The 15,160-nt window shown below is 43.1% G+C and overlaps 1 pseudogene across 1 annotated transcript in view; it reads right to left on the bottom strand.

Moving 5' to 3' along the window:
• Window positions 1-1,150: 1,150 nt before the first annotated feature.
• The window catches only part of LOC311108130 (CD109 antigen-like), a 34,709-nt pseudogene continuing 20,699 nt past the window's right edge, over window positions 1,151-15,160 (bottom strand). The window contains exons 16-17 of the transcript in view: window positions 1,450-1,552; window positions 1,151-1,344 (exon numbers count right to left, since the gene is read on the bottom strand). The product of the transcript in view is annotated as a CD109 antigen-like (transcript). The remainder of the gene's footprint in view (window positions 1,345-1,449; window positions 1,553-15,160) is intronic.

The raw sequence follows: 15,160 nt of genomic DNA, 5'->3' as shown, positions 1-15,160 counted from the left end.
TAGTGCACCGAAAAGGGTAGCGCACCAACACGACATAGGAAACAATCACTCACAACACCTGACAAACACAACGAGAACTTATAGGACACTAATGACACTAAACGACAACAGGTGTACAATTCCAGACAAGACCAAACGAACATAGAAACATACAACGGTGGCAGCTAGTATTCCGGAGACGACGAACGCCGAAGCCTGCCCGAGCAAGGAAGAGAGGCAGCCTCGGCCGAAACCGTGACACTAGCAAGGAATATCTAACAGTTCCACAACAAATATCTAATGCACACAAATCTAAGTAAAGGAATGGAATAAGAATATATAAATATATGGATGAGCAATGTCATTGTCTTCAAAAAGGTCTGCATTAGAGCCCAGAGGGGTTGTGAACTATGTGTTGTCTGGTGTGTTATGCCGTTGCCATTTGCCAGTTGCCAAAGTATGTGTTCCTACTGTGTTCTCGACTCCTCTCAGGTCAGTTAGTCTGCTCTCATAGAAGGGTGTCTTTCTCTTTATTCAACAGACTTTACACTACATTGTACACTTTCATACCCAACATATGAAGACATATCAGATTGAGTCATTATATTGATTGTGATACAGTATATTGTACTTCTCATTAATGACTTAAAAGTGATGACAAGAAGAATCTAAATATAAGCAGCAAATCAGAATTGAACATAATATCCCTTTAATATTCTGCCCTCTGGTAAACCTCTATTTATATTTCACTTAAAATTTTTAATATATAAACATTTCAGTGCATGACTGTGAAATGTCGAAGACAAAACACACGGCAGAGCAATATTGAATAAAACACACACTTCCCCAACCTATTCAATACCCCACACTTCCCCAACCTATTCAATACCCCACACTTCCCCAACCTATTCAATACCCCACACTTCCCCAACCTATTCAATACCCCACACTTCCCCAACCTATTCAATACCCCACACTTCCCCAACCTTTTCAATACCCCACACTTCTCCAACCTATTCAATACCCCACACTTCCCCAACCTATTCAATACCCCACACTTCCTCAACCTATTCAATACCCCACACTTCCCCAACCTATTCAGTAAAATCACAGTTTGCACTTCCTTATTATTACACAGCAGAATGGCACAACAAGTCTATACAGATCTATTTTAAAAGCTGCAGGCCAGGAGGACCAAGAGAGCACAGGCGAGAGTGGCCACATGGTGATGATGGTGGGAGACTGACACACTGCCAGACATATAGGCCCCCTGACCCCCACACTGGCGGCAGTCTTCCCCTCAGAATGAGCAGGCATCCATGCCATGCCTCCAATAGGACTGGTATGTCCTCACCGTCTTCCTCCCTGGGTATGAGACAAGAAAGTAAACAATTAGTTTACCGACTCAAGTCCACCAAGTCATTTCATGCCTCTTTTTGAATGTGTGTTAAAACGTAAGTGTTGTTTTACAGGGCTAGTAGTAGCCATAGAGGAGAAGCGTTGCATCCTTGATGTTGGCAACTTTGAAGGCTATGACTGAAGGGATTTCTAAACACATCTCCTCTGTCGTCACCTCATGGAGGGAGTCAACATGAGAATAAAACGAGAGGTGATTTCCCTGCTAAACATTGAACTTGAGGTCATATAACACAAGTTTTGACTTCTGAGCAACGCCTCCAAACCTAACAATAATTGAGCAATGTGTTTCAAAATCTATCTCAGATGGGATATGTTTCCTCCTCACCATTGTCTGAAAGAGAGATGCCACAGGGTATATCTTGTTGAGAGCTTCAAGTTCCTTGGTGTCCACATCACCAACAAACTATCACGGTCCAAATAGACCAAGACAGTCGTGAAGAGGGCACGACAAAGCGTATTCCCCCTCAGGAGACTGAAAAGATTTGGCATGGGTCCTCAGATCCTCAAAAAGTTATACAGCTGCACCATCGAGAGCATCCTGACTGGTTGCATCAACGCCTGGTATGGCAACTGCTCGGCCTCCGACCGCAAGGCACTACAGAGGGTAGTCTGTATGGCTCAGTACATCACTGGGGCCAAGCTTCCTGCCATCCAGGACCTCTACACCAGGCGGTGTCAGAGGAAGGCCCTTAAAATTGCCAAAGACTCCAGCCACCCTAGTCATAGACTGTTCTACATTTACATTTACATTTTAGTCATTTAGCAGACGCTCTTATCCAGAGCGACTTACAGTTCTCTCTGCTACCGCACGGCAAGCTGCTACCGCACTTCTTAACAGCTTCTACCCCCAAGCCATAAGACTCCTGAACAGCTAATCAACTGGCTACTGTGGTATCTGAGGAATTTATGACTTTGCTAACGTTTTCAAATGGTATCTTGGAGGATGTTGATTCAGCTTAGGGAAGCATCTGGGGAGCAGTTTTATAGGGGCACCCCATAAAACAAAGGAAGTCTCATGGGATTGGTCTGTATGGGAAACCACCCATGTCATGGTAAAGATTATAAATACTTGGTTGAGACAAAGGAGGTCAGAACAAACATATTATTTTGGGTCGCTGTTCTCCAGATGCCTGCAGACGTCTGTAAACTTATGCTGAAATCTTGTGATATAAATAAACCTTTATAATCAAAGTACAGTGTAAGCGGACTCCTTGGTCTCACAGCAAAGATTAGCATTATTCTTTATAAACAACAGAAATGGCGGCGAGGAACGTTTGGGACGTGATGCGTCTCTCCAGTGTTCCATTCATGTGCTGCGAAGTGACTCCCGCTCAAGACGCCGGCTCATAAGGTGAGATTTCTCACAATTTTGTGCGCGGGTTGATTCGCTTGCTTATGGGTGTGTGCGCTGGAGAAATGTACCGTTTAAAAGACTTATGTGTCACGCCCTGGCTCTGGGGACACTGTTATGTTGAGCCAGGGTGTGTAATTCTATGTTTGTATTTCTATGTTGGCCTGAGTGACTCCCAATCAGAGGCAACGAGTGTCAGCTGGTTGTCTCTGATTGGGAGCCATATTTAACTGTCTGTCTTTCACTTTGTGTTTGTGGTTTCTTGTTCTTATTTGGTTTGTGTTAAACCGTAGACATCACGTTATCGTCTGTTATTTTGATCGTGTGATCATACCCTAATAAATAGAAATATGTTCACCTTCAACGCTGCGCATTGGTCTCTCCCTGACGATCGTGACAGAAGAAACCACCAGAACTGGACCAAGCAGCCTAGTGAGGAGCAGAGTGGGTGGACTTGGCAACAGTGGAGGCAGAGCTTCGACTGGGTCAAGCCGAATGAGGAGCTGAATGGCGGAGATTGGAAGCAGAAGAGCGAGAGTTGGGCGAGAATTATCGAGGCCTGGCCCACGGGGAAGAGAGACTCCCAGAAATTTTTTAGGGGGGGCTCACGACGTCGGACCAGCAGGAGGCCGCGATAGAGCGGTCCAGCGGGTTGCCAGAGGAGGCCGCCAGGTTACGGGGGCCACTGGTCGAAGAGGGGATGGAGGATGTAGAGGCACGGCGAGAGGTACTGGCGTGTGTTGCCAGTCCGGTCCGGCCCGTTCCAGATCCCGGTGTAGGGCCAGTGGTGTGTGTCCCCAGTACGGTCCGGTCCATTCCTGCTCCCCGCACCAAGTCAGTGGTGCGTTTCGTCAGCCCTATCCGGTCCGGTCCTGCTCTCCGCACCAAGTCTGTGGTGCGCGTCGCCAGCCCAGTCCGGCCCATTCCTGCTCCCCGCACGAAGTCTGTGGTGCGTTTCGTCAGCCCTGTCCGGCCCGTTCCTGCTCTCCGCACCAAGTCTGTGGTGCGCGTCGCCAGCCCAGTCCGGCCCATTCCTGCTACCCGCACCAAGTCTGTGGTGCGTTTCGTCAGCCCTGTCCGGCCCGTTCCTGCTCTCCGCACCAAGTCTGTGGTGCGCGTCGCCAGCCCAGTCCGGCCCATCCAAGCTCCCCGCACCAAGTCAGTGGTGCGCTTCGTCAGCTCGGTCCGGCCCGCTCCTGCTCCCCGCACCAAGTCAGTGGTGCGTTTCGTCAGCCCGGCTCGGTCCGCTCCTGCTCCCCACACCAAGCCAGTGGTGTGCGTCGTCGGTCCGGCACGGCCCGTGCCTGTTCCACTGGTGCCTGGTCCGGCACCGGTCAGATGCGTTACGCCGGAGCTAGAGCAATCCGCTCCATCAGTGTGCAGTCCAGCTCCGGCCAGCGGGACCGGACCAGGGGTACTTTGGGGGGTTGGAGAGGGAGTGGGGATCAGGCCCGGAGCCGGATCCGCCGCCAAGGCGGAGTGCCCACCCGGTCCCTCCCCTGTGGTATTTAGTTGGCGCGGTCAGAGTCCGCGCCTTTAGGGGAGTGTACTGTCACGCCCTGGCTCTGGGGACACTGTTATGTTGAGCCAGGGTGTGTAATTCTATGTTTGTATTTCTATGTTGGCCTGAGTGACTCCCAATCAGAGGCAACGAGTGTCAGCTGGTTGTCTCTGATTGGGAGCCATATTTAACAGTCTGTCTTTCACTTTGTGTTTGTGGTTTCTTGTTCTTATTTGGTTTGTGTTAAACTGTAGACATCACGTTATCGTCTGTTATTTTGATCGTGTGATCATACCCTAATAAATAGAAATATGTTCACCTTCAACGCTGCGCATTGGTCTCTCCCTGACGATCGTGACATTATGTGTGCAGATTTTGCTGTTATTTGCTGTGGGATAGGAGTCCGTTCTAAAATTCTAAATTTGTTTGCGCTGGTAACAACGCAAACAGGGGGGGGAGTGTCTATAACTATTGAATAATATAATGAAGGAATAAAGCCAGGGTAAATGTATACAAATTAGACCATTGCGAATCTATGGAAGCCCTCTAAGGAGTAGATCATTAGGATGGGCCGAAAATCCTAAAAGCACGTTAGGTGTATTTAGGTGAGTCCAGGGGACTTGAGACTGTGGTATATATATTCGGTTGCAAGTTACCTCTCAACATGTGGTTGACGAATTATATGATTGATGTGACTGCTCATTGGATGTCCGCGGAACTCGTGGTAGCAGAAATTTAGAGACAAAGGAATTTTACGGCGCAATGGAGGTAACATGCTACATGCTACATGCTACCTTAGGGGTCCATAGGAATGGAATAAGCCTCTTAAACTGTGTATATGTGTGTAGAATAGAGTAGGATTTGTGTTCTGTGGTTTGTGAGCTCTGTTAAGTGTTATCGTTTTTCTATGGGGGGTAAAAGAGAGAAAGTACAGCGGGACTGTCTACTTTCTGTTTGGCTTGGAGAGAGCTGGGCGAGAGCTCCATCCACTCTGAAATCGTATTGGTGAATGTACTACGCATGCGCGTGATTTTATGACTTTAGAGTTACGTAGGGCAAATATGCCACTCCCCTGCCTGCACTGAGCTGCTGGGAGACGCAGACAAAGAGAGAGAAGATTTAGACACTAATAGTGTATTCTGGTTGTTAAATCGGCTGTTGTTTGAAGATGAAACTGTTTTCTTGAGACCTATCGAATTGATAAACTAGAGATATGTTGATGGATTAAAAATAAATAAAATAAAATGTTATTGAGCTATTTATACTATTCCTGAGTTAAGTTGTTTGCTTATTTCTTAGCGCGAATGTGAACGGAGGAGTATTGAATGGTTGAAATAACTCAGTGTGTGCATAAAATACTAAATTCTTGTCTGTCCTTTGTTATTCTGTCATATGAGAGACGAGAGGAAGGAGACAGAGAGAGAGAGGAAGTGCTGACGTGTACATCACGCAACAGGGTGTGCTGCGACAGGGTGTGCTGCAACGGATCCAGTCAAACTAAGGCCAGTACTGTTCTATTTACAAAACTTACCTTCCCATACAGGATATTTTGTGTGCCTAGCATATTTGATGTTGTGACAATTTGACAGGGACTTGGCAACAGACTGATCAATTGATGTAATTGCATATTGGAGTTTTTGTGAATAAGTTGGTTTGATTAGAGTTCTGTTGGGAATCGAGTACTGACATTATTCTGTAAAATTAAGGTCATTGGGTGCTTATTAAGCAATTGGTTTGTGAGTACTGTAGTGTTGCAGGATTATAGGTATTTATTTTTTTGGATTGCTCTGAAGTTGACAACTTTCCTTTACTTTTCCTGATCGGATGTGGTAAGATTACCACTAATTAATAAATTGGTAAAATAAATAAATTTGAGAAAAAAATATATATATATATTAAAAAGGGAGGATAAGCTATATAGTCTAAAATAATAAAATAATTCACAATAAAGGAATATAAAAGAGTTGTTACAATGGGGGAAAAGGACATAAAAACTATGAAAGTAATTACTCCTGTTGATGTAGTGCAAAATAGTAATCCTCTAGTTAATGGTATTGTAAGGTGGTGTATGGGTGGTCCTCTGTAGCTCAGCTGGTAGAGCACGGCGCTTGTAACGCCAAGGTAGTGGGTTCGATCCCCGGGACCACCCATACACAAAAATGTATGCACGCATGACTGTAAGTCGCTTTGGATAAAAGCGTCTGCTAAATGGCATATTATTATTATATTATGTAAGGTTATCTGGAAAATTGAATAAACGTTGGCCTGACATTGAACAACCATGGCCAGTGGAAGGGACTCTTAACCCTGACGTCATCAACATAATGAAAGTGCTTCTGTCAATTCATAAGGCAGATCAAAAGAAAGGGAAAAAAAGAGAACAACGTAAAGAAAAGAGACAAAGAGAGCTGGGTGTTCTTAAGCTGTTTGAAAATGAAGGACAAAAACTGATAAAAGATACCAACGATAAAAGAAACAAAGATATAGAGAAAATTGTAAAAGCAGTGAAGGTGACAGAAAAACTAATGACAGAAGTCAGTACACCTTTCTCACATACGGATTCAGCAAAAAGACCCCCACCTTATGAGAAAGAAGTAGAGTTTAAGGACGTCTATACTCAGCTTCCAGTGATCATTCAGGAGGGTGATTATTGCATCAGAGATGAAGATGAACGAATAATAGAGAGAGGACAAGCAGAAACGACCATAAAAATGAATCCAAACTCCAAAAGTAGGAAGAAAACGAGATGTCTGGAAACTAAGGGTGGAGTGAGGTTCAGGAGGATGGAACTTGAAGATGATGATGATGATGATGATGATCAGAGTGATTCAGAAGAGATCATGGGTGGATATGACCCTGTGATCAGACGGAGGTTGGCCAGAGCGGAAAGAAGGGGTGATGGATGTTTGAAGAAGAAGAATACAAGATATTCCAGTTCTGATGAAAGCGAAGATGAAGACAGCGATAAAGACTTGGAGATTAAAGGTGCTTCATGTTCAAGAGGATTTTATCCTACAATGATTAGCACAGAAGAAATAGAAAGAGATATAGACCGATGCGTATCATGCCTGGATAAAGCGAATAATTTAGAAGAAGTAAGAGAACTGGAACAACAACTCAAGAAGCTGAAGATACAGAAGAAAAAACTGCTGAGAAAAGGATCCCAAGAATTGGAGAAAAAGTATACATTGAGGCCAAGGAAAGAGGGCACCAGTAAGAAGATGATGCCAGTGATCATTCGAGGACAAAACCTAGAATATAAGCCTTTGCAAAATACCGATATGTCAGATATACTTGAGAAGCTGCCTACTCTTCAAGATGGAGCCTATCCTTGGATTTCAAAATTGGAAGAAATTACGGTGGGAACACAGTCAGCCATAGGAGACATTAAGAGACTTTTGGCTAATCTCCTTGGGATTCCAGATATGGAAGAAATATTTCAGAGAGCTGGACTCAATAGATATGTGGGGACTGCAGTGAATGATCCTGAATTGTTGGCTGCAAGTAGGAATCGGCTGTGGAGAGCACTGAAAGATACGTTTCCAACAAATGTGCATCCTGACAACATTCTGATTGATCCACTAGGACAACAAGAAAATCCGAGAGCCTATGTGTCAAGAGTCCATCAAGTGTGGAGAAATATTACCGGAAATGATCCAGATGTGAGTCAAATTGAGCAGTCAATTTTGAGAGCTAAACTGCAGATGGGTTGCCCTCACCAGTAAGGAGCAAACTGGCAGAGGTGGTTGGACTTGGAAGCATGACAAAAGGCGTCTATACAGATCATATAGCCCATCAAGTGGATCTGTACAGGAAAAAGGAACATAACCAGAAAGAACAGGACCAAGAAACTCTCAGAAAACTCAATCAAATACAACTGGGGGGAGAATAAGAAGGAGAAGAAAAGCTTTGGTTATGAAGAATCAGTGTGCACCAAATCAACAATCACTGCCACAGCTTCAACTGAACAAGGTCAAATGCAATTGTACCAGCCACAACAAGTGGTACAAGTTGTTTCATATCCATAGATAGTTTCTGGACTGAGAAAGAATTGGAGAGGAAGAGGACGAGAAGGCTTAGAAAGAGGAAGAGGAGGAAGATTTAAGCCATACTTCCAGCAATCTCCAGAAGTGTGTTATAGTTGTGGACAGGTTGGTGACTTTGCTGTGAGTGCAATGGGCCAGGAGGAAACATCAGAGGGAATTTCAGAGGAAGATACAGGAGCAAGTCAAGATCATCTGGAGGACCGGTGAACCCCTATAGGGGCCCGGAGCAAGGATTCTAGGGGTGCCCAGAAGATCCGAAAGGGGGGTGTCAGCTGGTAGCATCAGGACCGGAAAAAGATCCAACAATTGAGGTAAAAATAAACAACGGACCATGGGAAGTGATGATGGATAGCGGAAAGGCTTTTATCTGTGTTCAGCCTGAAGATGCTACACATCTCACTATGTCAAATCAACTAATTAGGATAGGGATTTGAGGGAGTAAAACAGTTGATTACTCTTAAGGAACCAATTGAGCTCTGCTATGAAAATGAGAAAATTACAATACCCATACTGGTATCAGAACATACACCTATTGCATTGTTGGGAAGAGATGCATTGTGTAAGTTGAACTGTACAATAAGATGTACACCAGACGGCTGTCTGGTAGAAGTGCCAAAGGAAAAGGTTTACCAATTGTTGATGATGACAGAGATGGATTTGTCTTCAGTATTCTGGATTGGAAATCTCAGTGAAGATTATTTAAAGAAGGCTAAGGTTAGGAGAAAGATTATAAAGGAGTAGGGTTTTTGGGCACCATATTTGCTTGAACAGATTGACTATATAATAGGAAGGTGCACAATCTGTCTGAAAAATAATGTTCGCAGGGGTGTGACTGTTCTTCCTGGTTACATTCCTACACCGAGAGGTCCTATGCATGAGTTGGTTATCGACTTTGTTGATATGATAAAACCAGTTGATGGGAAAAGATACATGTTGGTGGTTGTAGATAGATTTTCACGATGGCCGGAGGCCTGTCCAACCAAGCGAAAGGATGCTCAATCGGTTGCCAAGTTCTTGTGTAAAGAAGTCATAAGCAGGTGGGGATTACCCGATCAAATATCCTCAGATAATGGGAAGGAATTTGTGGATAAATCAGTTAAATTGATGTTGCAAAAATTGGGAATTAAGCAACGTCTTGGAGCAGTTTATCACCCACAAAGTCAAGGGATTTGTGAAAAAATGAACGGTGTGTTGAAAAATCGCATTGTAAAAATTTGTCAGCATACAGGTCTAAACTGGATAGCGGCGCTTCCTTTAGCATTAATGGTGTGTCGCTCAAGTGAGTTGCGTGATCTACGTATGACACCCCATGAATTGGTAACAGGAAGAAGGATGCCTACGCCTTGTTTGCGAACAAGTGGAAAGGGTCCAAGCTTGGCTCTTTTGGAAGATGAAATGAGAGCGTACGTTACATATATGGCCAATTTTCATAAAAAGTTGTCCACATATGTTTCTGACAGGCAAAGAAAATAAGAGGTGCAGGAGGAGCTTGATGAGAAAAAAAAGGAGTACAGTGCAACCTGGGGACAAGGTGTTCGTGAAGGTATTTAGAAGGAAGTGGTATAACGAACGTCGTGAAGGACCATTTGAAGTTGTTCGTAGTACTGGAACAGGTTAAAGGATCTCCAACGTGGTATCATTTGTCACATTGTGTTAAAGCGCCTGGAGAAGAGGTGCCACGAGCAGAGAGAGAGGATGTTGAAGGCTCAAGAGAGCAGGAGGGAGATAGGGGAGAACAGGAAGAAGGAGAGATTGTCAATGTTATGGATAGTATGGATGATAATGTTTACACTTCTGATGATGCCAGAGATGACTCTGCAATGGAGGGAAAGGAAAGGAGATTTGGGGAAATTGATTTTCAATACGTCCCAGAAACAACAGGGAATATTTCAGTGGAATGTGAAGCAGCGGAGATCACCAAGGGCAACTCTGTTACAGGAGAAGCTGGTGATTCGGTTAGACAAAGTAGGCCCAGACCAGTTAGGAGAAAAGTCAGACCAAAACGTTACGAAAACTAAGGTTGAAGTAACTCTGGGACAGTCAGCTCAGCTCCCATGTAAGTGCACGAGAGAGAACAGTGGTGAAGGGAAATTTAGAGTTCAGTGGGAAGATAGATATGGCAGGAGTTTAGATCTGTTAGGAGCAGTTGCATTGAGAAAGTATGCGTTGCTGAATGATAAGAGAAGAATGAAGATTGAGGGTGATTGCAGTATCTATATTTACAATTCCCAGCAGGAAGATCAAGGTGATTATAAATGTATTGTTTATAATCAACAGTTTGAAAGTGAGGGATTAGAGTTGGGACTGAGAGTTGATGTAGTGACACTAGTGGTGATAGATGGAAATACAAGTAAAGAGTTCAAAGCTTTAGGGAGAATGGATGAATCAACAACAATGACATCAACACTTCAGCCTATTATAACAACAGTGAGAAGCAATTCAACTCTTTCAACATTGACAGTTATTAAAGCTATAAATGTATCACATTTGATTACAAGGGAGCCAATCGCTCCAGCACCAATTTAAGAGGAAAAGACTGTCATCAGGGTTAGGATTGGTGGTACAGCTCATCTTCCTTGTAGATGTGAGAGATGGAGTGGGGGTGGTGACGTTCCTCCCACATGGAGAGATAATTATGGAGAAGAAGTGTTGTTATCAGGACCAGAAGTAGAAGCTGTGCCCCCTAGTCAAAGGAAGTATATTTTGCACAACGATATGAAGTGGAAGAGGTTTATGAGTGATTGCTCACTTATTTTGCGTAATGTTACATGGAAAGATCAGGGAGAATATATGTGTACTTATTTAGTGCAAGCATTAAAGTTTGTTCCGGCTAAGAATTATTGGTTAAAAGGCTATGTAACTCGTAAGGTGACGCTTATGATGGAATATTTGAAGTCTGTTGAAGCTTCCACAGTCACCAAAGGAGTTCAGGAGAATTATATTACAGTAGCCACTCCAACAGTAAATAATACACAGAGGATATCTGTAACTTTCCCACTGGAAATAGTTAAGAGTGTTAATACATCAACTAAAGCAACTATTTTAATAGCAACTTTGAAAGAGATTAATGGTACGACGGCAATAACAAATGTAGGAAATATGACACAGACACCAACAACAACTTTTCTGAAACTAAAGGATGTAGCAAGAGTGACTCAGGAGTTTATGATACGGATGGAGAGTGCTGTCAATGGTAGTAAGGATAGTGTTGAGATAGGAGAGCAGATGGTAGTAGAGAATGATGCAGATTCATCTGAAATAGTGCAGAATACTATCATGGAGGTACAGGATGAGTTCTTTGATTTTAATGAATTAAGACAAGAAGATATATCTGATCAATACCGCTCGTTAGGGAAGAGAGGAATTTCATAGTCTGGAAGCCTACCATTGGAGGAAAAGTCTAGGAGAGAAGTGGGGACTGGGACTTTTTCCATGGTATGGTGTAACATTTTTGGCAGATCACATTGATAATATTACCTATACTTTGCAGGGTTTTGCAAATGAAACGATAAGAGGGTTTAACCTTCTGTCAAATACTCAAAGAAGTCACAGACTGACGCTGTTGAAACATGACATGGCTCTTGACTATATTTTAGCAAAACAAGGTGGCTTATGTTTGGCTATGAATTTGACGGGGGATGATTGTTATACTTTGATCCCAGATAGTTCCGATAATATCACTAGTGTTATAGATGCATTGAAGAATATAAGGGATGCGTTTGGTAGATCTGAAGGAGCTGGATGGTCAGCGAAGGCTTGGTTGCAAGATCAGTTAGGCCCAGTGGGAGCAGTGATAGTTCAGATTTTAGTAGCAGCTCTGATAGCGCTGTGTGTGATGTTTTGCTTTTGTACTTTGTTACTGACCTTTGCGAAGGCTATGATATTGAGATGGGTTGGAGTTGTGATGCCTGGAGAAAACACTCAGATGCCGTTGTTAACTGTTACTGATCTAGATGAAGATGAACAAGTGGGACTGGATGGAGTATTGATGGATAGATATCCATTTTGAATATCCGATTATTTTTCAAATGTTTTAAATATTAGTGTGATTTTAGTATTTTGTTATGAATCAAAGGGGGGAAATGGTATGTGATTCATTTTATATATCATTTTTATATTTTTAGTTGATATTGATGTTTTAATTTGAATGTGTTGTTTTGCAGAATATACTGTTTGGTCTTCCAGAAGCATATGGGGGAATATGTAGAGGGGATTCAAATACTCAAACATGGACAATATGAAAGGACAATATGAATGGACTGGAGGAACTGGAACAAGGAAGGTGTGGAAATGTTCAGATTCAATCATCAACGATGCATTGGAAGTCGACACTGCTGAGGAGATGAAGTGTAGTGGACTACATTCCAGTGTCTGCAATGATATATAGACATATTTGCATGTGTAATACATAATTTGTGTCATATTCTTTCTGTATTAATTTTTGTCGAATGATATTTGCTATTATTGAGTACATGTGGGGATCTCAGATGTTTTTGTTTATTTCGTGGATGCTTAGGGATATTGGGTCTAGGCAGGGATAGAGAGAATCCACAGGAGGGTCCGATGGGTTGACCAGCCTGAATGTGGACATTTTTGATTGTATTTTGTTTGCTGAGGCTTTCATGTGTATTCAAATTGCATCATAGTTTCAAATGCATTGATAAAGATTTATGAATTGATCTGGAGTGCTTAGGTGGTTGCCTGGGGCAGAGGGGCCGTGAGAGAATTTTACTGTCTTGATTGATTGATGGATATTTGGAAAGAAGGCTGCCAGACAGGTTTTTCGCTCTCATACTCCATAAAGATTTGTTCATATTTCATAGAAATGTATTTACACTCCATAGAAAAATGTGTTTTTGGTTTATTGTTAAAGATACTCAATAAGATAAATTGTTATTTGTCATAATCCTATTCTTTTTGTTTTCGAGACTTAATTTGTCTCGAAGGGGGGAATATGTGGTATCTGAGGAATTTATGACTTTGCTAATGTTTTCAAATGGTATCTTGGAGGATGTTGATTCAGCTTAGGGAAGCATCTGGGGAGCAGTTTTATAGGGGCACCCCATAAAACAGAGGAAGTCTCATGGGATTGGTCTGTATGGGAAACCACCCATATCATGGTAAAGATTATAAATACTTGGTTGAGACAAAGGAGGTCAGAACAAACATATTATTTTGGGTCGCTGTTCTCCAGATGCCTGCAGACGTCTGTAAACTTATGCTGAAATCTTGTGATATAAATAAACCTTTATAATCAAAGTACAGTGTAAGCGGACTCCTTGGTCTCGCAGCAAAGATTAGCATTATTCTTTATAAACAACACTACCCAGACTGTTTGCCGCTACTCTCTGTTTATTATCTATGCATATGTAACCGGTATGAAATGGCTAGCTAGTTAGCGGTGCACGCTAGTAGCATTTCAATCGGTGATGTCACTCGCTCGGAGACCTTGAAGTAGTTGTTTCCCTTGCTCTGCAAGGGCCGCGGCTTTTGTGGAGCGATGGGTAACGGTGCTTCGAGGGTGACTGTTGTCGATGTGTGCAGAGGGTCCCTGGTTCGAGCCCAGGTAGGGGCGAGGAGAGGGACGGAAGCAACACTGTTACATTGATGCTGTTGACCCGGATCACTGGTTGCTGCGGAAAAGGAGGAGGTCAAAAGGGGGGTGAGTGTAACCGGTGTGAAATGGCTAGCTAGTTAGCGGTGCGCGCTAGTAGAATTTCAATCGGTGACGTCACTCGCTCTGAGACCTTGAAGTAGTTGTTTCCCTTGCTCTGCAAGGGCCGCGGCTTTTGTGGAGCGATGGGTAACGGTGCTTCGAGGGTGACTGTTGTCGATGTGTGCAGAGGGTCTCTGGTTCGAGCCCAGGTAGGGGCGAGGAGAGGGACGGAAGCAACACTGTTACACATAGTCACTTTACCTCTACCTACATGTACATATTACCTCAACTAACCTGTGCCCCCACACATTGACTCTGTACCGGTACCCCTGTATATAGCCTCACTACTGTTATATTACTTATGCTCCTTAATTATTTGTTATTTTTCTTATTTTTATTTATCTATTTTTTTTACACCTGTTCTATTCGGCGCATGTGACACATACAATTTGATTTGATTTGATTTGTTGACGGTCTTACGTTACATGCAGAGGATTCCAGACACCACACAGAGACATACAGTACCACACAGAGACATATAGTACCACACAGAGACATACAGTACCACACAGAGACATACAGTACCACACAGAGACATACAGTACCACACAGAGACATATAGTACCACACAGAGACATATTTCATTTTACACATATAGTACCACACAGAGACATATAGTACCACACAGAGACATATAGTACCACACAGAGACATATAGTACCACACAGAGACATACAGTACCACACAGAGACATACAGTACCACACAGAGACATATAGTACCACACAGAGACATACAGTACCACACAGAGACATACAGTACCACAGAGAGACATATAGTACCACACAGATATATACAGTACCACACATAGTACCACACAGAGACATATAGTACCACACAGAGACATATAGTTCCACACAGAGACATACAGTACCACATATAGTACCACACAGAGACATATAGTACCACACAGAGACATATAGTACCACACAGAGACATATAGTACCACAGAGACATATAGTACCACACAGAGACATATAGTACCACACAGAGACATATAGTACCACACAGAGACATACAGTACCACACACAGACATATAGTACCACACAGAGACATATAGTACCACACAGAGACATACAGTCCCACACAGAGACATACAGTACCACACATAGTACCACACAAAGACATATAGTACCACACAGAGACAT

The sequence above is a fragment of the Coregonus lavaretus genome (assembly GCF_964263955.1).
Source record: "Coregonus lavaretus genome assembly, chromosome: 33".
Lineage (NCBI taxonomy): Eukaryota > Metazoa > Chordata > Actinopteri > Salmoniformes > Salmonidae > Coregonus > Coregonus lavaretus.
The sequence above is the reverse complement of the archived record's forward strand: the minus strand, read 5'-3'. Positions and strand labels throughout refer to the sequence as shown.